Source organism: Taeniopygia guttata, chromosome 13 (genome assembly GCF_048771995.1).
Source record: "Taeniopygia guttata chromosome 13, bTaeGut7.mat, whole genome shotgun sequence".
NCBI lineage: Eukaryota > Metazoa > Chordata > Aves > Passeriformes > Estrildidae > Taeniopygia > Taeniopygia guttata.
This window is the reverse complement of record NC_133038.1, coordinates 1,390,736-1,417,087: the sequence shown is the minus strand read 5'-3', so window position 1 is coordinate 1,417,087 and position 26,352 is coordinate 1,390,736. Positions and strand designations below refer to the sequence as shown.

Below are 26,352 nucleotides of genomic sequence, written 5' to 3'. Positions count from 1 at the left end.
TCTAATAATCCACAGCTAGGAAAATACATGCTTTCTTCCTTCATCTTTAGATTTATTTGAGAGATTTTTGTTTTGTGGTTTTACTGGGTGACTTTTCCAATGAAGTGATTTAAAATAATTTCATTTCTTCGAAGACCATAGTGGTTACCATAGAAATATGTTAGCTGCAAAACAAGGAATAATTAGTTTATGTGTTCCTTTGTGTCCCCTAATTTCTTCCATTCAGGATTTTTAAGCATATAATTATAGGGATTATTCAACTTCATGATCTTTTTCCCCCATCTATAAATTCATTTAAAGACAAAACTCTGATGTCTGTAGAGCATGAATAATAATGATTATATGTGGTAATTAGTCCAACCCGTTTGTCCACATAGCAGAAACAATGTGTTTTCTGTCAGAGGCTGCAATGCTGACTAGTGGCTACTCCGTGCTTCAGTGTGGCACCTCCAGTTATCTGTCTTATCCCCTATGGCTACAAAACCAGTGACCCTTAAGAGTTAGAAATGGGATTTTTGAGAGCCCTGCAGGACACTTCCTTCTGCTGTTCAAGTTCTGGGACAGTTCTTGTCCAGTTAGACAAGAAAGGCATCAGCAAGCTCCAGAAGTCTCTCAGGCTGGGTGACAGTTGAGCAAGGACAGGAGTATTGCAACACTGGAGCTGTTATTTAACACCTCTGCCCTGGCTGGATCTGCCGAGCAGGCAAAGTTCTGCCTCTGTGGAAGGGCTGAAACTTGTAGGACTTCTCCAACAACACTTGTGATGGATCCGGCTTTTTGCAAAATGGCAGTTTTTCCTGAACACAGGGAAGTGTGTTGGAGCCCTTCAGAGTAGTGCAGAGGTTAAACCACTTTTCAACTATTGTCCCTTGGGAGAGAGGTTCTTTCTTAAAGCTCCAAGATGAGCAAACAGGAATAAGAAAGAACCTTATCCTACACTTGTTCCCTTTCTCCAGTCCAATCTGTCTGGAACTCTTCCACACAAGGGAAAAGCATCAGGAGCAGGATTTATGCACAGCCTTTTGTTGCCCACAGCCTGCTGCTTGGGAGCCAGGGTGCTGCTTATGGAGGCGGTGGCTGTGGCCCTATGCTCCTAAAATCCTGAACCTGGGGAGAGGTAAGGCCCTATTCTCCTGGAATCCCAAACCACGTCCTAACTATGAATTCTTCTTTGGAGAAGAGAGGAATACCACCACTACTTTGTTCTAGTAAATCTATTCCAGTGATTCTCAGTGATCAAGCCTTTAAGGAAAAACAACAATCAGTGCCATGTGCCTTTCAATGACTCTGGTCCGAGCTAGGTTAAAATCATGGAATGATTTGTATTGGAGGGGACCTTAAAGCCCATGACATCCCAGCCCCGTGCCATGGGCAGGGACACCCTCCCCAGACCTGGCTGGTCTAAGCCCCGTCCAGATGTGCCTGAGCGCCTCCAGGGATGGGGCAGCCACAGTTTCCCTGGACAGGGCACTGGTCCCGGTGATTCCATCGCTCCCGGCAATCCCGTCCCTGCTGATATTTCCATCATCCTGGAGCTTCCATCCCTCCTGCTGTTCCATCATTCCCGGTGTTCCACCACTCCCGCTGTTCCATCATTCCTGGTGTTCCATCCCTCCCGGTGTTCCACCACTCCCGCTGTTCCATCACTCCCGGTGTTCCATCCCTCCCAGTGTTCCATCACTCCCGCTGTTCCATCATTCCCGCTGTTCCATCATTCCCGCTGTTCCATCACTCCCGGTGTTCCATCACTCCCGGTGTTCCATCACTCCCGCTGTTCCATCATTCCCGCTGTTCCATCATTCCCGCTGTTCCATCATTCCCGCTGTTCCCGTCTCTCCGGCCCGGTCGGACTCGCGCTCTGTCCCGCGGAGCTCGGCCGCTCCCGGCAGCGCCCCCTGGCGGCCGCGGGCGGGCACTGCCGCCGCCGCTCCGGGGCCGCTCCGGGGCCGCTCCGGGGCCGCTCCGGGGCCGCTCCGGGGCCGCTCCGGGGCCGCGCCTCCGTCGGGTCGGTCCCGCTGTCTCTGCTCTCAGATCGCTCCCACCGCCTCTCCCCTCGGATCGGTCCCGCTGTCTCTGCCCTCGGATCGCTCCCGCCGCCTCTCCCCTCGGATCTCTCCCTCTGTCTCTCCCCCCGGGGCGCTCCCGCCGCCCCTCACGGCCGGACCCCGCGGACCGCACTTCCCGCAGCACGAGTGACTTGCTGGGGAGGGCTCCGGCGGCTGCTCAGAGTGACCACTAGTCCAGTTTATTCATCCTGAACCTTTAAAGAAAGAATATCTCTGCCAAGAGGCAATAGCTGCAAAGAGATTTAACCTCTAAGCTAGGGAGCCAGCCCTGCTCAAGGGGTAAAGCTCAAATCACTGATTCGGATGCTGCTTTCAACGAGTTCTGATCTTGTACAAACCTAATTCACACTCTCATATTCCGAACACAATTTCCTGGGTTGTTTTTTTTTTCTTAATGTTTTTCATAGATGAACTGTGAGCTTTGGTTTATTGAAATATAAAATTAATTTCCTAATGCAAGGATGACTTTTGGTAATAGAACGTAATATCCGGGAATGGACACTCAGGGTAGAGCATTCCACTTAATGCAATACTTGCACAATTAGGGGTTGCTTACCTTAAGAATTATTCGGAGGAGTAATAAGAAAAGAGAAAGAAAATTCTAGTTAATAACCTGGGCAAAACAATTATCCTTCTAAGAGTCTTTATTGAATCATGTATGCAAAGCAGAGGAGTTTTTCATAACAGATGTATTTAATCTTGATGCAATAATGGTTTTAACCCCACAATGTCTTGCAATTCAGTCAGAGTTTAGACTAGTTCTGATGTGCTTGAATAGAGCCTCTGGGATCACAAACAAGACTCTACTGTTGTGGAAGCCCCTCAAAGTCCTGTTATTTTCCAGCACTAACCATAATAATGAATGCCTGGAAGATCATTTATATAATGGCTCAATGGTTAGTTTTCATAACTGCCTGCAACAGGCCGTTGGAAGATCTCCCAGTGTTTACTGAAATAAATGTTGGGGTGAGGCCATGGTGTTTGTGTCGTAGATGTAAACTCTGGAACAAGGAGAACAACCTCATGGCATGCCCTACTGTGGAGTTTCACCCTTCCAGGCTGAGGGCAGCACCTGGCATCTCTCCCTGCTCTCTGGTTGCCATCCAGACTGACACCGTTGGTACTTGGCTCCTGCTGGCCCTGGTGGTCACGTCAACAAAAGCTCAGGTCTGTGGAGCTGCGTCAAACAGGGATACCAAGAAAAGACTCTCCTAAAAACCAGGGTGTTGATCTTTACCTCATTGCATCCCATGATGTGGTCAGGTACAAGCAGAGCACTGGATCATACGGCTGGCAAAGCATTAGTGGGTCACCAAGACAATTTCCCTCCTTCACAAAGGATGATTCTCCTTGCTGAATATTTGCTAGTGCTTTATTGTGCTGGCTTTTGAATTCTCCAGTGAAAAAGTTTCTACAAATTGCCCTTTTACCCCTAAAGTACTTAATATTCTAATTTTCTTCTTTGATTTTTTTTCCTCATATTGAGCCTAAATTTCTCTTTATTAAGTTTCCTGTAATTGCTCCCAGATATCCATCCTATCCCACCCCACCTGCTTCCCCCCCACTCCACATGAAGCAGATGCTTCTGGACCATTTCCTTTGGTCAAAGATATACATATGTAATTCCTCTAATCTTCCCTCTACCACCTGTTCCCTCAGGCTCTTCATTATTTTCCTAGCCCTGCTCTGAACAGCTTCCCGTTTATAAACATTATTTTATGAGAGGTTCTGAGTGGCTCATTCTGCCATCATTCTCTCTCCTTCCCAAATCCACACAATACATGGAGCTTGAGTTTTGGGTACAGACCTGGCTGATCCCACTCTCTTAGCTAAGGGAAGTTTCACAACCAGAGAGTTCCTTGTCCCACCATGTAACCAGATGCTCTGCAAGCAGGAGTATGGCACATCAAATGCTTCTTGCAGTTAAATATCTACCAGAATAAAGTATTGATGACAAGCATGACTGATGAGGGAAGAAGACAGTTCTTTCTGATGACTTAAAAATCCTTTTTGGAGGACTTCTCTGGTGTCTGATATTTTCCTTGCCTGGCTTTTTTTACAAGCAGGAATGGACATTGAGACACAGTTGTAAGTTTTATAACTTGCTTTTTAAATCACAATTTAGTCTCTGACAATATTATCTACTGAGTGCAGAAGACCAAAATCTGGGCTTGCAGTGTGTGTCTCCTGTGCTCTGGCATTCCTGCTACCATGGTATTTCTTGTGACAGTGATGGAATGTGATGCTGGTGAGGGATGTTTTGTGGTGACAGGACAAAGGGAAATGGATTCAAATGAGATACAATAAGTGTAGATTGGATCTTAGGAAGAAATTCTTCTGTGTGAGGGCAGTGAGGTTCTGGCAGTGAGGCTTCCCAGAGCAGCTGTGGCTGCTTCACCCCAGGAAGTGTTCAAGGCCAGGCTGGATGGGGTTTGGAGCAACCTGGGATATTGGAAGGTGTCCCTGCCCATGGCAAGGGGCTGGTCTGAGATGGGCTTTAAGGTTTCTTCCAGTGTAAACCATTCTGTGACTCTGTGATTTCTGACTGGTGTTGCATATGAGCCTGTGTTGCTGTTCTAAGGACTTTTATATTTATCTAGAAAATAAGCAGTTAAAGTCTGCAAGTGGAGTTAGTTTTGGGTAAGAATATTTTGAGACTTGACTTAACTTCTTTGATACAACATTCAGATTTCATTCTGTAATGGACAAGTTTGGAAAAATATATGTTTAGAAGTCTTTTTATGATAAAAGTTGTGTATATGTAGAACAAACCCCCACTTCTAAAACACTAAGTACTAGTAGTGAAATATAATGACCACCAAGTATTTAATTTCTTGAAATAGACCCCAAGAGAGAGATATTTCAGTTTTTTGTCAATTGAACATCTTTTAAAGAAGTTGATCTTTACAAGAACAAAAGAAAAACTTGAACAGTAAGTCCACATGAAATGATTGTGTAAGTAAATATCCCCAGTTAAGGGAGGATAACCCAAGTGAGCCTCATGCACACAGCTTGTGTGAACAATAATTCAGACTGTGGCTGAAATGGGTGGCCACACCTTCCTTTGGGATAAATCATCAGCATAACATGTGGATTTGGCCCAGGTTTATGATTACAATGTCCTGCTTCTGCTTGAAGTGCAGGATGTTCTGTTGGGTGTTTACCTTTGCCTTGGCCAATTCTGAGAAGAATAAGGGGAGGAAGGACAGAGGTGTGTGCCAGGAGCTCCCAGGATAGCAGCTGCTTTGCTCAAGGAATGGCAAATTCTGCTGCTTGGTTGGCAATTATTGTTACTGATTTTTCTGCTACTTAATTTCTTCCTGTTTCTTAGTGCTTGGAAAGGCTGGTCTCAGACATGACCTCTACAAGGGACAAATCCTTAATGTCCCTGTCAATGCTGAGATATCACATTGATCGAGGAGCTCAGAAGGTGGTGGGAGGGGGTGAGGGACAGCCAGAAGGTGGGTGGGAATGGGAACAGGATGATGTAAAATCTGAGGGCTGTGCCACTGCCTTTGTAGCTATTGTTGTTAGACAATGACTGCAAAAGAAAATACGAGCCCAAGTGTGCCATGCAGATCATGCTGTGGCAAAGTGCTCCATCCTCCTCACACAAGCCAAGCCTATTCCTAGACAACTCTTGAACTGGAAGTAAAAAGCAATCAAGGTGAATTCTTCCCTGTTCCCACCACAGATCTCTCTCAGCAGAGTGAAATTGCATCATCTCTGTGGACTTCCTGGGCAAGGTTGGCCACTAACAGTTGTTGAGGGTTTAAAAAATTTAGAAAATCGTATCATTGCAACATCCATGGATCTGAAGTTGCTTTGTGCTTGGTTTAGTGTTCACTTTGATCTGCCTGGAGAATCTAACCATAGTTAGCTGTTTAATAAGCAGGGAAAGCGTCTTTTGGCCAATCCCCTGAACCACTACAGGAAAAACTGCCTTCATCATTCAGGTGAAAAACTCTTTAATCTGCTCTAAATAACTTCCCATGTGGGAGATCCACAGCCTCTCCAGTCAGCTGATTCCAGTGCTTTCCTCTCATTCAAAGGGTTTTCATGATGTCTAACCTGAATCTTTCTTGCCAGAATCTAAATCCATCCTCCTCACTGAATTTTTTGTGGACGTGCCCAAGAAAATGTTTTCTTGCTTGGAAGTCTTTTAAAGACTGTAGTCACGTCTTTCCCTTACTGGAGGCCCATTCACTGAGCTCAGCAACCTCAATTTTCTTCGTCCTCTCCTATGGGCCATATATTTGGGTTGTCTGATAATTCTTCTTTTTGGCTATTGTATTCTTGGACTCTCTCCAGCTGTTCCAAATCTTTCTTGAAGTTGAATCCCCAAAATTGCTTGGTGTTGGCACAGCTGAGACCACAATGACACAGCACACATCTGTTGCATTTTGTTGTGTATACTACAGGAAATACTGCATATTCCATTTTTTAAATTTTGGGAAACAAATCACAATTATTGACTCCTGTTTGGTGTTACCCTTTCACAGGGTATATCTGCAGGGGTGTATTTGTGCTTATTAATTTCATTTATACCTGTCCATATTGGACTTCATCCATTTTTACTTCTGTTGTAAACATCATGTTGCTCTTCCTCTTGTTCTCTGATGTGTTTGCAAAGGCTTCGACATCCATGTTATCTGGAAATTGAGTTTTCTGAAGATCTTTGATGAACAAACATGATAATGAGGTGTTGACTGGGAGTAGCCACTTTGACACCCATGCTGAAGAATCACTGAGATTTTATAGGGGGAAAAGTGGCCAAGTACTCCCAACAGTTTTGTCTGAATATGACCAAATCTGAGGCTTTTATTATGGCTGCATGTTTATTTATTTTTTTTTTAATAGACAGTCCAGATCAGGAGTTACTTTCCTCCCCTGAGGGCTAAAAGGTCACCTTCTCTGCGGACTGGGAGCAGCCTGAGAGTCACAGCCTCATAAGATTTCCACCTTGTACCAAGTAATTTCTGTGTGGGTAGGAAGCACTGCGGTAAAGGGATCTGAAGATAAGAATGGGCAGAAAACTTTCAAACAGAAAGTGTGAACCAAAGCTTGGTGAAGTCAGTGGAAACTCTCTGGTAGCTTGTGGCCATGTGGAGGGCTGTTAAAAAGGGGCACAGAAAGAAAAGCTATACTGTTGAAGTAGAAAAGTTGTTATGATAGGAGAGGAAAATACATTCTGTAGTAATTTCTAGGGCTCTGGAAGGACACCCTTCCCCAGGTTGCTTGGAAATATTTAGAGAAAACCCTTTTGAGTTGAAAGAGAGAAAGAGGAGGTGGAACAGAATAAAACTAAAACAGAAATACAACAAATTTAGAAAAACTAAACCAAACTTTTGACTTTCTGAAACTCCAGGTATTGTGTGCTATCCTGCACCTTTTTAGGGTTTCTGTTTTGAAAATTTACTTTCTCCTGTCTGTGGACAGAGTACATCATGGTTTCCACAATGAAAACTGATCACTGTTTTAAGTGCAGCAGCTCTGTGGGCAGCAGGGATGATGGAACCATAGGCTCTGGGTGTCTTTGGGACCCAGTGCCATGCAGATTCCTTCCCATTGTCCTCTTCACTTGTACATTTTGCTGCCATTCAATTAAAGGTGCTGTGTGATGTGGATGGTTGAATGCAGCATTTTCCCCAGACAGATAATTACCCTGCTCTTTGCCTTGTCCTTCTAATCACTACTAAAAGTGGTGCTGTTGGTGCCTTTTGTGAGCCTGCAAGTGTTCTGTGTTTACATAAAGTCTGAGGGCAGAATTTGTCTGTGCAGTAACGTTTTATCAGCAGCAGGTAGCAATTGCAGGAGAATAAGTCTCTGTCTGCTGCTGGGTTTCCAGAGCCTGCAGACTGCTCGTTACAATAATGAGAAATGCAAGTAAGCAGCGTCGCACCAGCACTTGCAGTCCCACTTTCTATTGCTGTCATCAAAGGGTTCAGGAAAGTTTGCATTCAGAGTAGTTTTTTTGCTAATGCACATATAGATGTGCACATTACTGTCTGGGAAATCTTGTGCTGTACATAGCAGCTTATGGGTAAGGCACGGTCTGGGTTTGGGTGCTCGGTTCAGTGGTCGTGGCCAGGTGAGGACTGGGATTGAGAACAGAAAGTCAATGTAACTCCAGATATCCCAAGAAAGAAATGTGTCTGGGAGAGGGATCATGACCAGAAAGCTAACAAAGTGAAGTTGTATGACCCTGGAGCATGAAGGTGGTGTGGATTTTAACCAAAAAGCTGGAATCATCCTGACACTCACAAGGCACTTAGGAGAGAAGTGTAGTATCCCACTTTGTAGGTGACTCTCATTAATTTATGTATTTTCTTTTGTTTTGTTTGGGGAAGTGGAAGTTTTGTCCTGGCACTACAAGCTTGTATTGTACTGAAAGGACAAAATTACTGCTCTTAGCCTGGATTTCCAGCTACTGAAGAGTTCGTGTGGAAGTCTGGTAATAAATCCCATGGTGATTTCCCAGTGTTGCATTTTGTGCAGTACTTTCAAGTTTACGTGCCACACATAGGCTGGATAAAATTGATGCTGGTAAAATTCACAAAATATGTTACTATAGAGAATCCTGAAATGGCATCAAAAGGATGCCCAGGAACGCACCGAGGTGTTATATGCAGCCTCTGTTGTGGCAAAAAATAAAACATTTACACAACGTAGACCTTGAAAGTGAAAAAAAAAAAAATCACAGAAACATTTACTAGGAATGAGAAATTAATCAACTGAAAAATGGCATTTGTAACCTGAGAGTAACCTTTTTCTTTTAAGAGCAAAGTTTCTTTAATTAATCATAGCTTTATTTTTCTCTTTCTTCCTTTCTATTGTTCCTCTATCTTGGAATAAGATACAGTGAGGGATTGCCACAAAATCTGTGCAGCTTTCATAGCTCCTGTGAAGTTTGAAGAAAGACAAAAAATGGAAGGTATCAAGCTGATCTCCTCCAAGTGCCAACTTTCATTCTTAACACTCAAAATTTGAAATTTGCACAAGATGAAACACAACTGTGTTATACTGATCTGACCTTTTTACATGTGTACCTGCCTGTGTGTTAGATTTTCTAATACACTCAGAGGCTATTTCAGATGTCCAAGAAATACTGATGTTCCAATGTACTGTTTTAAACCCCCAGGAAGGCTGCAGGAAGGGTACATTTTTTAAACTTATGCTACATTTATGATTTTACACTATTTCAATTCACGTGCCCTTTTTTGGTGTTCTCCAAGAATACCCTTTTTTTGTTCTTTTCTACACCTACTGCTGCACAGTTCTTCCTATTTTTGGGCACCAGGAGGAGGTTTACTGGAGAATGAAATGATAAATTCAGGAAAGCCTTCAGCCTGTTACTTAATTTCTGTCTCACATTCTGGTTTTACACACAAATGTTACTATTGAAGTTGTATTTTTAAATTCTTTTTTACCAAGACCAAGAAACAAACTATGAATTTACAACTGAACTCTATTAACCATGAGGAGAGAAGATTCTTGAAGTCACTGGATTTCTGTAAGAAAGCAAAGTTAGTCAGTCAACATCTGGATTTTACTGGATTTGGTAATTTCACTTAATGAATTTTTAAAGTTTGATTGCAAAGAAATGTATATTCCCTTTGGAATTGCTTAAATATTGGGATGAATATTTAACACAGGATTGCCAGGGATGGAGCTCTGAAGCACAATGTCATAGCTATTAAAAATATTAAAAAATATTTAAGAGAACCTGAATTCATTGTCTCTTAAATATTTTTTTAATATCCTTTGCTTCCTTACCAGTAAAAGGGAAAAGAAAGCTTAATTTAAAAAAAAAAGAGCAAATTGCTTTTCTGTTTGCTAGCAGCAGCTGATTTCTGTGGACACTTGAATGGCTCTTCCAGCAGTGGTGGGAAACGAGCACATGGATCTCATCCACTTCTGGATGGGTTCCTGTGGCTGAACTGAGTGCTGTGTGAGTTTGTGAGTTATCACAGTCCTGCTGAGCCCCCAGGGCTTCACTCATTCCCACTAGCTGATTCTGGACTCTCTTTTCCCCCCAGACATGTGCTCAGTGCTTTCTAAACTAGAAATAAAGCATTAGCTGGGTCAGAGGAGCCTCCCTGCAGGTTCAGCCGGGCTCTGGGCGTTGGTACAAACCCCACCTGTCCTTTGGGCAGACAAAGCCATGGGCACCAGCAGCCAGATGTGAAGTGCACCAGTAAATTCTGCTCAGGATCTTCCACGGTGCAACTGCTTCACTCAGGGGTTCAGAAAGTGTTTTCTGCTAGAACACCAAAGAAATATTTGAATTAAAGACAATTATTTCACTTCTATATGTTTGGTTGTGCTTTGGTACACGTCAAAGCCAGGCCCAGAGCTGCTCTTGAGCAGCGCTGGATGCTTTGGGATTGGCTGTAATTCATGGAAAGCACATAAAAAATTATTACTGAAGAGGTAAGAGAGAAATACAGAGCTGAGCACACTCAAATTACAAATTTTAAAAGTTTCCATTGTTTACTTATCTCATTAAGAATCTATCTCCATGCAGGCACACAAGCAGCAGGTACAAATATATCTTGATGTCTATCTTTGTTCCACTGTATGTTTGCCTGCAGCTCTCTATAGATAGAAACATAAACTGTGTGTATATCCTGCTGCCTTTTGAAACGTGTAGAACATTACCAACAGTTTCTTTTCTCTAGTTTGCTCGAATGCTTGTGGTTAGATATTCTGAAAGTATAGAATTAAAAAAAAAAAAGAATGAAAAAGACAAAAAGATTTTGGCACTTTGAGCTGCTTTGTTAAAAATATGTTTTTAAATTTTTCTTTTAGTTTTAATAAGACAATAAACTATTTTGTTTCTCAGCCTCTGCATGTTGTATTTGATAACATAAAATCAGATAATATTGGTGATGAATGAATATTAATTCAGAGCTGGAGGCACATACAGTGTATGGCAGTATTGAGACCTGGAATTTGAGTGATACAGTGGGATTTTTAGAGCAGGACTGTATTGTGCGTTTGTTACCAGGAAAGCCTAGATTTAAGAAATAAAGCTTCTGCTCAGCGTATACAGAGTTCTTTTTGCACCTTATTGGCTGCCTCAAAATCCAAAATAAAAGGAGATGTTGAAAAGAAAAAATTTAAGTAAGATGAAGAGGACTTTAATAATTATTTTATTCAAATGAGAAAATATTTGGTAGCAGCAATTAAACATGAAGAGTTAAAAAGGGAAAATTCCTTATCAAAATGGTACTAAAAGAACGTAATGAACAGAAATTATGTTTAACAATTGAATTAAGATTACCTCTTGGGTTAATTTGATTATCTTCCTGATTTACCATTAATATTCAAAATATACAAAGATTATGAGCACACCTGGCATTATTTGCTAAAACAAGACTGAGTAGATGGGGACAGAATTTTGAATATAATAATTCATATCAGTACTTGGAGACTTAAAGGAACAAAGATCTGAAATGTGTTATTTCAAAGAGTTTTACTTCAAAAGTTATTAAAAATTTGCCATGGATTAGTATTTAAGACAAACTCTTCACTCTTGTAAATTTATAATGCTGAAGTGCTGTACCAGGGTTCCCATTTAAAAATATTTTTCATTGCCATCATGTAATACTGAATTAATTTAATTTTACTTCTAGTTAGGATTTTACAGGCTTTTTCCTATTCTTGATAGAGTTAGGTTTTATCTTATGTACTTTTAATGATATGAGTCCATTTGGAATGACACTCATATGAATTACTACAAAGTAATTAATGGCTTAATCCTGATATCATCAAATAAGCAGTAAATGGTCAATGATTTGTTTCCAGGAGGATTCATAGCTCTGGTTCATGAAAGCTCTTAGCACAGGTATTAAGTTAACCAGGGGAATTTCAGTATGAGACCATTGGGAACATACTACTAATTATGCATTTGTGTCCTCTGTGCCAGAACCAGCACTTAAAACCCTACTGGCAAAATCCATCCAGGACCATGGGGAAAAATCCTACTCCACTAAGTTTACAAAAATTAGTGTAGAAAATCATCAGTTTATCTGGCAGGGTTCTAGCTTGGAAATGAAGACAAACAGAGTACTCAGTATTTTAAGTGGATAATTATTTACTGAGTTTCTGATCCTCCAGTTATGTACTCTGAGGGTTTCATTTGTGCATCAGATTTGTAAGGAACTTGTAGCTTTTTTTCTGCTTCAAGCTTATTAGAAGTTACTACAGCTAGCTCAAGAAAGGCTTTTGCAACTTAAGTGGATTTGTGGCTAGCCCAGATAAATCCCATTATTGAGCCACAACTGGCTGGAGTTGTTCTACAGAATTGTTCTGCTCCTTGATTCAATGGTTTTAATTTTCAATTTACTGCCATGCGTATTACAGCCTGCAAAGTGAAAGCCTGCTTTCTCTGGGCATTGACTGTAGCAGAAGCATCTCACACACATGAGGTGGAAAAAATGAAATAAAAATAAATCATAGGATCACTGAATGGTTTGGGGAAGGGACGTGGTGATTTCCTGGTGAGGGATCAAGGTGTTAATGTTCTCCAAAGAGGGTGTTCCTCCTGGAGAACCGTGTTCCCTTCCTCAGGGGTGTATGCAGAATTGCCTCTGGTTTTGTTTGAAGCTCCTGTGTGGACTCAGTTTGGGGTACAAGGGCTCTGGTGCCATCAATTTGTGATTCACAGTTTTGAGGAGAGCTTTGCCTCAACAAATGAGCTGAAGCAGCTCTAAAATACTCATTAAGCTGTGAATGAGCTGTGTTCTCTGATAGACCTGGGCTTAGAAGGGCTCTGGGAGGCCTTTTAATTGAATTTTTGAAAGATGTGTTTTACATTAGATTGTGGGGGGAAACTGAGGCTTAGTGTTTTGTATACAAAGGCACTGTACTGTGGTGTTGGGGGGGTCAAAAGGAGAAGGCATTGCAAGTGTTTGAGCACAGATATGAATGCTGACTTGGAGAGCTGCTTGTCACAAGGATGGGACAAGCAGGGCCCTCTGAGCTCTTCTCCCTGGAGTGCTGGGCTGGAGGGCAAGCTCCAGGTCCAGGGATGGCTGAGCTCCTGGCACAGTGTCTGCTCAGCTGGTTAGACTTTGCCCAAAGGTGTGAGGGGAGAGGAATGTTTGGGGGTTGATCTTCGGCATGGGAGGAAGAAGTATCCCTTTGGCTGTGCTGTGAGGGAGATGGAGCTTTGGCTGCAGTGTTGACTGATGACTTTGACAGGGCTCTTTGGGAAGTCTCTTACAAATGGTACAATTCTCACCAGACCCTCTCAGAGCTGGACTGGGTGCTGTTGTCTGGTCCTGTCCTGTTGGCTCACCAAGAGCTCTGGCTGCTGCATCCCCATCCAGGTCTATTCACCTTCCTTTCTGCTGGAGAATATTCTGTACCACTCATACAGAATCTCCCTTCTCTGTCCTTGCTGCAGGTTTCCCCCTCAGAAACCATTTGAGTAGTTCTGTTAGTGAAAATCATAACCAAGGAAAGTTTTTAATTAGAACAGTCAGACAGATATTCACACACAAAAAAACCAAAGGATGATCTGGAAAAAAAATCCCCCAAACTCCATTCGCCTGCCACACAGTGACAAATGGAAAGAAGGGTGGCCACTGCCTGTACTCGACAACACTGCAAAGTGGTATTTTTGGAGGTATCTCGGGAGCATCTACCACATTTACAGCATGTGAGCCATCTCATCTGGAGCCGTTTTGATCTCCTGTAACCTACTCACAAACGCACACATTTCATAACAGGCCCTGTACCCTGATAAGGATCTCTGAGTTTCTTCTGCGCGGTATCTGCAAACAATTCAAAGCTGTTCCACACAAACAAATGTGAGAACCCCCTGACCACAGACTGCCTTTAGAGCAGACCAAGATTTGATGTTACTCATATCTTCCAGTACCTGTCAGAGTTCAAACAGGAAACCTGGTTTTTCCTCTCATGTCAACAACTTTTTTTCTTCTTTTTTTTTTTTTCTTTTCTATTTGAACAGGCGTTCGGCAGCAGGCTCATGCTCGAGTGGTGGAAGTCCTCTATTTCTACAGGACAAACAAGTATGTGCTCTGGTACGTCATTGCTGACATTAACAAGAACTGAATATGTGGTTTTCAGTGATCCTGTGGGTGCTTCTGTAGAAACGGACACATTGGCTTTGAGCAACCACACAGAAAAGGGATTCATTCATACAGGATATAGGTAATGCGCAGCCGAGGGCTCGCTGCGAGCAGTCCTCTGCCTGGGAAACGTCAGAAAAAACTGGCTGCTCTTTCTCCTGGTGCCGCTGCATTTTGTGCTTACACAGTAACACTTTTTATCACTTCAGCCTGTTTGTCATTTATACGATATCCTGCTTGCCACGGCTCTAATGAAAAGTTTAAACTGAGTAATTATTTGTATTCACTGATTAGGAAGTTTCATCTGAACACCTAAATAATGATAAAATATCATGTCTCCAGAAAATATGGAAAAAACCTCATGCCCAGATCAGCGATTTAGCCACATCCACTCATTAATGTTTTGGGACTGCTGGCAATAGAAATTAGGAGCTACAGATGCCATGTATTCCCCCTTACACAGTACTCATTACTTAATGTTTCATAATGCAGATCAATAAACGTAGCAACTTTCACCAGCTTTCAGAACTTTCCAGTCCAGGCTTGGAAATGCTTTAATAACATTTAACTTAACCTCTCCATGAATGTGGGAAGTGGAAGTTCATAGGGGAGAACAACTCTTGACAAAGACTAATATTTGTGACAGAGAACACTGATTCTGTGAAGGAATGGATGACTTCTGAGGATTGTTTTCCCCCATTTGATTTATGCTTGACAGATGCAAAAAAACCCAATTCAAATACAGCTGTGTTAAGAAAAGAACACACAGGCATTTCCATGACTTTCATCTTGCTTTTTATTTATGTCATGATAAAACATGCTTTTGTGGCTTGCATCATCAAGGGGTGGAACATCTGGAAAAGTCTTGTTACAGAAAAGTGTCCATAAAGCTAAATATGATGTTCTCCGATTTTTCCTTTTAATAAAACTCTCAAAGCAAACAGCTGGATAACAATATGACTAGTAGTGATACTCACTGTGAGTGACACATGATGGAATGATGGTCGTAGGATCCCAAAGGAAGAGGCAAAGAGGTGTCATAGAATTTCTCGGTGGTGAGCCATGGCAGAGGCGAGTGTGACAGTGGGTACCCCTGAGCTGCCCTGAGGAATACCAGGTTAAAAGGCAAAACAGCCTTTGGAAACCACCTGGCATCCTTGAAATCATGCTGACCATTTCAGTAATTTGCATTGTTCTACCTTTAGATCTTCATTTCTATATTTCCAATAGGATTTCTGCCCAGATGATTGAATTTGATTCCATGTATTTTTCCAGTAGTTGTTTCAGGAGCCAAAGCACTTCATATAAAATCTGCAATCAAAAACGTCACTTTCTTGATATTTGTACAGCTCTGCATTGGTGCTCTGTGTGTTCCCACTGAGCAGCTGCGGGCCTGGAAAGGCTGTCACCTCCTGCTCTGTCTATCCATCTCTGCCTTAGGTGCTTGTAAACCATAGCCAAGAAGAAAGGAATCATTTGTGCTCAGTAAAGGAAATATTTGCTATCTAATTTTCTTTTTAACTCTTAATATTTCATGAAGCCTCAGTGAAAAAAGAATATTCAGGACACCTAGCTTCCAACAGAGGTCAGAGAGAGGGATAAGGACTTGTCTCTGATGCTCTGGTACCTGCCTGCTTTACACTGGGAGCAGGGCAGGGAGACATACATGTGAGAATCCACAGCCCGCCCTGTGGTGGGTCAGCTGCCTTAGGATGCCCTTTTTAAGGAATGACTTGGGACTTTTGGGAAGGTGCTTCATGTCTTCGAGGCCGTAAATAACCTCTAAGATGTCAGGCTGGCATGTAATGGGGAACAAGAGGGTCCTGCCTTCTTGTTCTTCTACCCCTTTCCCTACACTTTCCTCTGTGCAGCTCAGTCAGGCTCTGCAATGTGCGAGGATTTCACCAGGGAAAAACAAGCATCCCTGGCTGCTGTGCAGAATCCTATTCAGGTTAATACTCACCACAGGAGTCACAAGCTCGTCACTCAGGCCAGTGGCAATCTGCTGAAAACAAAGGGTTCCTTAATAGCAGAGATAAGCAGATAAGGCACTGCTGTGCTATTTAAAGCGCAGTATTTATACCTGAATAAAGTTACTCCAATTTCGGAGCAGAGTGCTGGGAAAGCTGTATTTACATTCCACCCCAGGGACTGAAGTGCCCTTGCACACTTTCATGTATCTTCTTTCTTCAAAGTCAGATGTTTCACCTACAGCTTCATTCCTGCCTACAATTACACTAGGCAGCTCCCTCAGTCCTTTTGTAGCTTTTTTTTGATAAACAGTGGTGGCAAGCACAGAGGTGGCTACGAGCTATGTCTGCACCTCATTACCTCACTCAAAAGAAATGTTGTGTGCTTTGGGACAGCCCTGTGAGTTAGGAAAATGGTGTTTTACTGATGGGGAAGAGAGACAAAGAGCGGGTGAGCGCCTTGCCCGGGATCCCACGGGATGCTGGCAGCAGGGAGTCGTATTTCTGTCTAGTGCCCTAACCACTGATCCATCCTGTCTCCTGCTTTCGGGCGAGAGAGTCTGAAAACGCCATTGATTTGCACTTTCTAGTTCTGGGGAAGAAAGGTAGGGCTGACTAGACTATACAGGGAGACATGCAAAAAGAAACAGAAGACAATAAACAGCATGATGTAAATTAGCTCTGTAAAACTTTAATAATCTAAGATGCTATTTAGAACACACAGGCAAGCAGATGTCTGTTACAAAAGAAAAAAAAAAAGGTATGATTTTAACCAGATAAAATCCCTTTAATTAGTCTGAAATTCTTGCCTATGCTTTATAGCAACACACTTCCATATGCATGCCAGAAAGTCGGGGAAACATGGAAATCATTGTCAATTTGCAGCATTCAGTGCTGGGATACAGCAGATTATTTCAATGAAGGCTAGATAAACTGTGTCTGTAGAAAACATTTGTTTGGTGGTCTCTTTGCTTTGTCATCTTCCACTGCACAGCTGGTTTGGGAAGGAATAAAAGAGCCTATGCTCGAGAACCAGGTTGCTTATATGATGCAATATTTAAATTATTTTTGTTTTTCATAAGTCTGGAAAGTAATTGCCATCTTGGTGGTACTGGTTCTAACATTGAACCCCTCTTGTGGGTGACCTTGGATCACAATGGAGAGCAGTATTCTCCAAACTAGGGAAGTTTGCCTTTACTGATATGGGGACAAGGCTTCTCCTACATCTGCTCAGCATCAAGGTGGTCCTCAAGGGAGTTTTGGAGTGCACCATGATGTAGGTGATGTGGATTAATGGTTGGAATAAGAGTCACGAAATCTCCTTGTTCATGGAGATGCACACAAATAGCTGATGGGACCCAAGGCGTGGGGCACAGGAGGAACTCTGCACCAGCTGTGGAGCAGGCTCAGGGCAAGGGTGTACTGGGGAAAAGAGCATTCTTGCATATTTTCCATTGCACTAACCACAGGCAGTTTGTTTTCAAGCAGTTCTGTTACTGCACTGTGGCAGGAATGGGCTGCGTGTCCCTGCCATTGCTGTGTCCCCACCTGGCACCTGAGCCCGTGGGGCTCTGGGCTGAGGGCACAGCGCTGGCTGGGGCACCAGGACAGGAGCTGCACATGCTGAGAGCACCTGCTTGCTCTTGCTGACACCCTGCCTTTAATCTTCAGACACTGAATGTATTTTCCCCAGATCTCTGGGTGCCTCCATGAGGTGTTTGGCAGCTTGGCTGCCAAAGGGGGGACACCAGCTTTTTCCCACCCCAGCTTCCCCAAGAGGGATGGTGCAGCTCGACCGCCATCACCAATTAACCACCAGTAAATCAGTACTAATGATATTTTCCCATCAGGTTTTAAAGCCCCTGACGTTTGCTGTGGTGAAACACAGATTTTAGTGGACAAGGTTGGGTGTCACCTCCAGCAATCCGGTGATTGGTCAAGGTCCTCTTTCTGCTGTGCAGAAGCAGCACAGTGGGAAAAGGGGGTGGATTCAGACAATCCCTTGGTTTGGGATGCATGTTGGCTCACAGCCTACAGCTGGCACAAAGGGGAGCACAAAAGCTGTATCACAGCAGGGAGCCCCCTGCCTGCCCTGCCAATGTCCCATGATGGGAACATGGGGAAAACAATTTCCTTTTCTGTCTCAAGCTCTCTGCTGCCTTTGTTTCCAGGTGGCTCCATACATGAGTGGTCTTTTGGTCTCCAGTTTTTATGAAAGTGTCTGTACAGCTGAGAAAAAAATATCAGAGCACAGTTTTGAAAATAAATATTCTTTATTTACACCTTCTAGCATATATTTTTTCATAGCCATACTCTCCACAGCCGAGTCTGTGGTTCCATCAGAGGAACTGTTGGCAGCTGAGGACACCTCCATCCTGCATGACTCCCCTGGAGCCCCCCAAATCCCTGTGCAAGGACACACCCATGTCAGGTGTCCCCTTGGTGGCTGTTCCTCAGGAGAGTTGAGGGCATCTCACCTCATTCCAGAGAAGGAACCCAGTGCTAAGCTGGGGTATTGGCAATGTCTGCAGTCAGGGGTTACATGGCCTGTAATCAAGAGGTAAAATCAAGAGGCAAACTCTTGATTTTCCAGTCACTTACTAGCCTAGGTAAGACAAGGGCTGCAAATAAATGCAGTGTCTAATAAAAGTGAAAACGAACAGAATTGGGTACTTCACACTCACTGTAAAATTGAAACCTGATTTTTTTTTGGTTAAAAAATTCACTGGCTTTTTTCTTCTTTTTTTTTTCCATTTAGAAATGAGTGTTTTTTGAATAAAGAGAGGAGACTTTGTTTAGAAATGACTAAAATTTGTGCTATCATTAAGCAAAGGGGATTTGCAGTGGGAATATCTCAGTTTGTGCTGACATACGTGTGTGTGTGTTCCCATGTGAGAACTGGGCTTGACGAAACACACATTTGGGGCTAAGAACTAACTAATGTGTTTGAGCATCACTCATGAAGAGAAGGTGAAAATGCTCTGCAGATGCACTTGACAGCTGTTTGCCAAGTCAGAGAAGATTTCTTTTCCTTTCTACGCTCTTGAATAGTGGTTTTGTCAATGCTTTTTTGTTGGGTGGTAGGGCCCCTCACTACAGGAAAGACATTCGTAAAATAAGAATTGTTAAGGTTGGAAAATATCACATTTAAGATGACCAAATTCAGCAATGAGGGGCTGGAGCATGTCCAGAGAAGGACAATGGAGCTGGGGAAGGGTCTGGAGCACAAGCCTGGTGAGGAGCAGCTGAAGGAGCTGGAGGAGCTCAGGCTGCAGAAAAGGGAGGCTCCAAGGAGCACCTTCTCACTCCCTACAACACCCTGAAGGGAGGTAGGAGCCAGGCAGGGAATAAACAGGGAATTCCCAGGGAATAAGCAATAGGACAAGAGAAAATGGCCCCAAATTGTTCAAGGGGAAGGTTTAGAATAGATACTAAAGAAAATTTCTTCACTGAAAAGGTGGCCAAGCCGTGACAGAGGCTGTCCAGGGCAGTGGTGGAGTCACCATCTGTGCAGGGATTATAAAAGGTATTTGTGTGGCACCTGGGGACATGGTTAAGTGGTGAGTTTGGTAGTGTTTTTAATGGATTTGATGATCTTAGAAAGCCTTTCCAACCTAAACAAACAATTCTGTGATTCTGATAATGCTCCATCACTGCAGGAACACTTACATCCCCCTCTTCTCATCATGCCACGGATATATTTAACAGAAGAAAATGCTCTGTGGTAATGATGGGATAACTTTAGCTTTGCTAAATGCTGCTCTGAAGCAAGTCAAGAGGGAGCACAGGTCTAATAAAGAGCAGGTCACAACATGCACATGGATTTTTTAAGAATCTGGGTATTACAGGGTTTTTTTCAAGTTGGGCTCCTTCTCATGTTTGAGACGAGAGCGCTACAGTAACAAGACAACCAGATGTAAATGAGCTCTTGATTTCATTTTGAGATGACAAAGATAATTAAATGCCAGGAAAAAGTTTCTCCTCTGCTGCCATTTATTGAAAAATCTACATTTTCTTGAATGCATGCTTTAGGTGATTAATAAAAAACGAAAGACAAATCCAGTATCTGATGATGTGTCACACTTTTAGATGAAATAGGTAAGTGATTCTTATACAACTCTGATTTCAGGAAAGTGGCAGAGAAGCCTTTTGCAGGATAAAACATCACTTACACAAGCATTTGCACAGGAAACAAACCAAGGTAACCAGGTACAATCCAATCCCTGCTTATTAGCACGTATAGATTTTATGGATTATCTGTAACCACCCGTCTTTACTGAATTCAGGATTACTTAGTGGACTGCCATATAGCTGCTGAGGTGCTGCTTTGAATGTGCTGTAAGCCAAGAGCTTGGCTCCTCCTGTGCTGGCACAAGGGGCAGAGCAACTGAAGTCACACCATGGAAGAGTGACTCCATGGAAGTATGAGCAGCTCCATTTGGGAATGTCAGGGAGATCCCACAGCCCAGATTATACTTGATCCATGTCTGAGGGCACTGGAGGTGCAAGGAAGAGGGCATGGGGAAATGAAGATAAACAAACTTTATCTACTTCTATTGCTGCTGCAGAAACAGCTCATTTCACACTCACACCAAGCAGGTGGATTCATTCACTTTTGTATTTATCAGTAGTGCTGGTCTTGCCCACAACACCAAGTACATTAGTTCCCATTCCTTACAAACAAGAAGCACTAACCATTTATTTCCAACCCACGTTCCCAGTGCCCTGGTACTGGAGACAGGGATCTCTCCTGGGCAGTTTGATTTCTGTGGGCACTGCCACCACCTAGTGGCATCTCCCTGTGGCTTTGCGGGGGCAGCTGTGGCATCATCCTGCTGCAGGCTTTGCCCGTGGTCATTCATTTCACCCCTTATCGCCGTGGCTTTGCCAATTGCCAAGTGAAAAGCTGGTTGAACCAGACCGAGCTGCTCCCAAGCAGGAGCAGAGGGAAAATCTGACAGATAAAGCTGCCACCCCACCTGAGAGCATTTAACTGGAGGGTTGTGTTTAAAGGTGTTTGAGTGCAGGAGGAAAAGAGATCCTTTTGTGGGAGACTTTTGTGCTCTTAAGCACTCAGGCTATTGCAAGGTGGAGATGTTGTGAGTTGTGACTAGATAAAATATAATCACTGGCAATAACACATGGGTGTGTGTGTGTGTTAATCATACAGCCATGGTTATGTTAGTTAGTGTTTGATGCAGTTTACAAAGCAAATGTAGAGTGGAGACATGCCCTGCTCACTGCTCAGGTCTCTGTGCCATCCCCCCACGTGTGAAACATTTGCATGTCAGGATGAAAGCTGAGCTCTTGCTTTTCTGTATAATGCTAAGAAATGAAGATGAGCAATATTGTGTGTTTATCCTGGATTTCCATCCCTTGTTATGTCCTTGAAGCCCTTAGTGGGTTCTGTGATGTCCCAGCACAGGGCTGATGTGTTCAGAATTGCTCCCATGCAAGAGCTGGAGGGTGACACCACTTGTTGTGTGATGATGCTTGATTTTAGAGGAGTTGCTTCCATGCCAAAAAACAAGCCATGGAGCCATTAATCAAAGCAGAAATTTCCCATTACTGAGGCCGAGAAGGCACAATAAGCAGGAAGAGGGTTGTGGCACTCTGCCTGGCATTGTGGGTTTCTCGGAAATGATTTTCAGCACTATAGACCCACTCTAGGGTAACTTTAAGGCATTTTTTTCCTCTCATGTGCAGCTTTGGTTTGAGTTTTCCTTGGTTGTGAGTCACTGGTGGGCCACACTGTGTGTATCATCAAGGAATCCATCCATAAGCTCCATTGTGAAAGCAAAGCCTGAGCTGGTGGATCCATCTCTCTCTGCCTTTCCCACAGACACCATGCAAAGCCCTGGGGAGACGAGCTGCTTTCAAGGCACACTCTTGCTTAGGAGAGTATAAAAATAGTGAGGAAAAAGGCAGAATTGGGCTCTTTGGTGTAGTCTGGGTTATCTGGCAGCCTCAGCAGAGCCCCTGCAGCCCCCCTGCTCTGCAGCAGCCCTGGATGTGCATCCTTGGGTGTGCAGCTCAGGGTAGGAGACACCTTCAGAAAATGGAAAGGCACTTGGGCTTTACTCTGTAACTTTTCCTACCACCACCACCAGTGCAACTGCAGGACTGAAAGGTCTTGGCTTTATGCAAGCAAAGCTGATGTGAGCAGATCACCATGGGGAGAGTCTCATCTCCCCGTGTAATGCCATCAAGGGCTGCCCTGGCTTGGTTTAGAACAGCCCTGCAACCTCAAATAATGCTACTGCTCGTGTCTCATCCATAGCACTGAACAACACTTCATCTGATTTTTCAGTTTCCTGTCTTTTCATTTAAAAGAGGCTTTTCCCCATCCCTTTGGCTCTCCAGTTCGCAAGTGCTCTGTGAGCAGGGGAGAGAGCAAATGAGGAGCTGCTCTAAGAAAAATGAAGCAACCACATCAGAAAACACAGGAGCATAAACCTCACAAAGAACAGAAAATGAAAATGACTGCTTTTCAACCAATTAAGCTAACTGTTGGGTTTTTTTGTTGTTTTGTTCTTGGCTGCAGCTTGGAGCTAATGAAGCACAGTGAAACAGCAGATAGCTTCTTTGGAGATACCTACTGCTCCTTCTACAGTCATTTGATACAACCTGCTGTAAGAATTGTGTGAGTTCTGGTCAAAATATGAATTAAGGTATAAAAGCTGGACTATTATGAATTTACGACTATACCATATATATGACTTACAGGGCCAGATCTTTCATAGTGTTACTGATGTCACCCTGGAGCCAGGGCTGGGTATGTTGTTGGAAGTTTACTCTAAGAATGGCCCAAACCAGTAAATGCCAGTTCTTTCCAGAATATACACTAATCTCTCATCAACCACAGTGGAATGTGTGCAAATATAGGAAGAGTTTTGGTGTTGACTATATTGTGCTGTTCATGCTGAGGTTTTGCAGTGTGTTAGGTGGAACTACAACCTGGTGGAAGTCCGTGGTAAAGCTGTTGGCTTCCCTGGGGCATCTCCTGTCCTGCCCTGGAAAAGGCACTGTGTGTCTGTGTGGGGAGGGGATGAGACCTGTGCTTGGGGAAGGTGTGGGGACCTTGAAAATGGTCTTTTTTTATTTTGTTGCTGTGGTATTTGGGAGGAATGTGTCTTAACAGCATTGATAGCACATTCATATTTATTCACCTTGAAATCTCAGCTTCAAAGGAACAACTTGCTGTTCATTTTCCCTCTATTGACACACTTTAAAAAAATAGAAAGTGATTGTATTCAGGAAACCTGCTTCTGGGATATTGCCAATCAAAATATTTGGTGACCCCAGTCCTGATGAAAAGGCAGCAAAAGAGGCCAGTTTATCTACAGGAGTGATCCCGAGTGCTGCTGGTGTTGTGCAGAAGGGGAGCACATGCTCACCCAGCAATTGAGGCGTGTTCCCCCCTGCATTGCAGCTTTGTTCCTGGAAGGGCCAAATCTACCTACAGGTCGCCTTAAAATACCTAAATTGCTGATAATCATCTAATAAATTCTGATCCCTGCCCCTGGCCCCATTCCTCACAGAAAGCCGAGTGCAGTGAGGTTTGGAAGGGCTCTCTGGACCCAACACCAAAGATTCCCTTGGTTGGTTCACACAGTGCTTAAAGACAAAATGTAATTAGCTATTGGTATTTCACCAAGATTCTGTGGTCAGCTCTTGTGAGAGGTCATGAGGTCTCCACTGACCACAGGAACATGGTTTTGCATCCCATGACAGATATGATAAACCTTCAGCTAGTGTCTCTGTATGATGTTTGGGCTTTGATCTCTCTCTGCAGCCATCCTTTAAGCTCAGCGTAAGAAACCATGTCTGGTGCACAGGGAAAGACCCACTAACTCCTTCTGCTGACTTTGACTAAAAGAGCAATTGGATGCCTACTCTGGTACTTGCTTCCGAGTTGTGAGTCTTCCAACTTGTGCGTTTTGAATTCATCTATAAAGAAACAAAGATTTAAATTTTGCCTTCACTCCCCATGAGAAAAGCAAAGCAAAAGGGGTATATTGCTTTACACAGGTGTTCTGTAGAATCTGTTTTTGCATCTTTTGTGAAAGGAAGTTTGGGGCTTTGGCTCAGTTTCAGCTGAGCTCTTATTACCACAGAGCCAGGGTACCTCTCTGGGAGAGCTGGAGCGCAAAGGGCTCAGTCAGGACTTGCACAAACGGGTAATGGACTTCAACCATTAAATGCAAGTTCTGACAGCATGGGTCAAACTCATACGTGTCAGTCTTTGGGTTCTTCCTTTCTCATTCTCCTAACTGGGCTCATTTTCTGTTTAAAAATAATTGGCAGAACTTTATGATGTGAAAACAGAAATAAGGTGACTCCTGCTGAGATCTGTGAAGGCAAAATGTTTTCATGTGCTTTGGAGTTCACATAACAAACTTTTCTGTCAAAAGATGTGTTAAGAGATGCATTTTGCTGTGACATGCTTTCAGCTGGGTGTTATAAGGGGCTGCTTGCTGGGACTGGCAGAAATAGGACTTTCAAGTTTGGATCATGGAAAATGGTGTGTGTAGTGGTGCTCTGTGCTCATTCAGGACTGAGGGAAAAAACCCAGTACAACAAAAAAACCCTGAAACCCAAGGAGGAAAACCACAATTTATTCTCCCCATTGATCTCTGAATACTCAAAAATAAGGAATAATATACAAAACTTTTTTCTTGTCATATTCTGGAAGTTGAAATGCTGGATGTGACTAGGGAATGTGCCTTTTCAGCCTGCAAAGCCAACAGTACCCTGGGTTTCATCCAAAGTTTGACCAGCAGGTTGAGAGAGGTGATTCTACCCCTCCACTCTGTCCCTCGAGACCCCACCTGCAGTGCTGTTTGCAGCTTTGGGACCTCCAGCATCAGAAGGATGTGTGGGTCTGCTGAGGAGAGACCAGGGAGGACACAAAGGTGCTCCAAGGGCTTGAGCAGCTCTGCTCTGGAGCCAGGCTGGGAAAGCTGGGATTGTTCAGTCTGGAGAAGAGAAAGCTCCAGGGAGACCTTAGAGCCCCATTCAGTGCCCAAAGGGGCTCCAGGAGAGTGGGAGAGGGACTTTGGACAAAGGCATAGAGTTACAGAACAAACTGCAATGGCTTCAGACTGGAAGACGGCAGAGTTAGATTGGGAAGAAATTCTTCCTCGTGAGGCCCTGGCAGAGGTTGTCCAGGGAAGATTTGGATCCACAGGGTGAGGCTGGATGGGCCTTGGAACAACTTGGAAGGTATCCCTGCCCATGGCAGGGAGCTGAGTGAGATAATCTTTAAAGGTACCTACCAAAACAAACTATTCTATGATTTTAGAATGCTTTCTTGCCACAGTATTTGTGAAATGAAGGAGAAAAAAAAAAATCTCACAGCACTTGGAGATAGGATTTTGTACTGATCAAATCCTGGCTTACCAATTAAACTGCAGTCCAGCTTTTTTGCCAACTGTTTGCTTAAAAACAACCTGCATGGAGTTGATGTATTTTAGACTTCCCAGAAAATCACTGGGAAATTAAAAAGGAGGAGGAAGGAAAGGTAGTGGGCTGATTGGACAGCAGCAGTCCTGGACAGGTTCACAACCCAGGCAGTTGCAAGACTGGGCACAGCCCTGCGGTGCTCGACCCTGTGCTGAGGCAGGGCTTGGGCATGTCTGCTCCCTCTGAAACCTGCCTGCAAATGGGCAGCTGCCTCCTCTCCTTACTCTTGCTCCAAGGAAGGAGCAGGCTGTGCCACAGCTGTGTGTGGTCCAGCATGGTCAGCATGCCCTGAGGTGAGGTGCCATGGCCAGGAAATGCGTGCCCTGGCTGGCAGATCCACTCTGTGCTCTCCATCTCTAGGAGAAGGCTCCTGCCTGTGCCTAACTAAGGTCCTTGTTGTTTGCAGGGCATTCCTTATTCCATACCGTCCCCTGAATCAGTTCTGTGAATGATTTATTTCTGAGCATTTGTGGGTGTCTCTGGACTGTAAATTCCTGTTGTTTCCCACTGGATGTATGTGTTGCACAATATGCTTCTGCTCCCTCTTCAGGAGCAGGCATTTCTCAGTTTCAGTGTCTGGTATAAAGTTCAACTTTATCAGCTGGAAAATGTGCATTTTGCTTTGATCTTGAAATATGAAATTACAATTTGCTCTCTTGGTGACTATTCCCAGTGGTGGCTTTATACATTTAGGCTTGGCATTTCATGGGGTCTTAATACAGGAAACTCCCCATAATGGAAATATTCCTC

At 43.6% G+C, this 26,352-nt stretch overlaps 1 long non-coding RNA gene across 1 annotated transcript in view; it reads left to right on the top strand.

The window, feature by feature from the left end:
• The window catches only part of LOC140685028 (uncharacterized), a 35,653-nt gene extending 12,178 nt beyond the window's left edge, over positions 1–23,475 (top strand). The window contains exons 2-3 of the long non-coding RNA XR_012058173.1: positions 14,047–14,119; positions 22,682–23,475. This is a non-coding gene — a long non-coding RNA (uncharacterized lncRNA). The remainder of the gene's footprint in view (positions 1–14,046; positions 14,120–22,681) is intronic.
• The last annotated feature ends 2,877 nt before the right edge of the window (positions 23,476–26,352 follow it).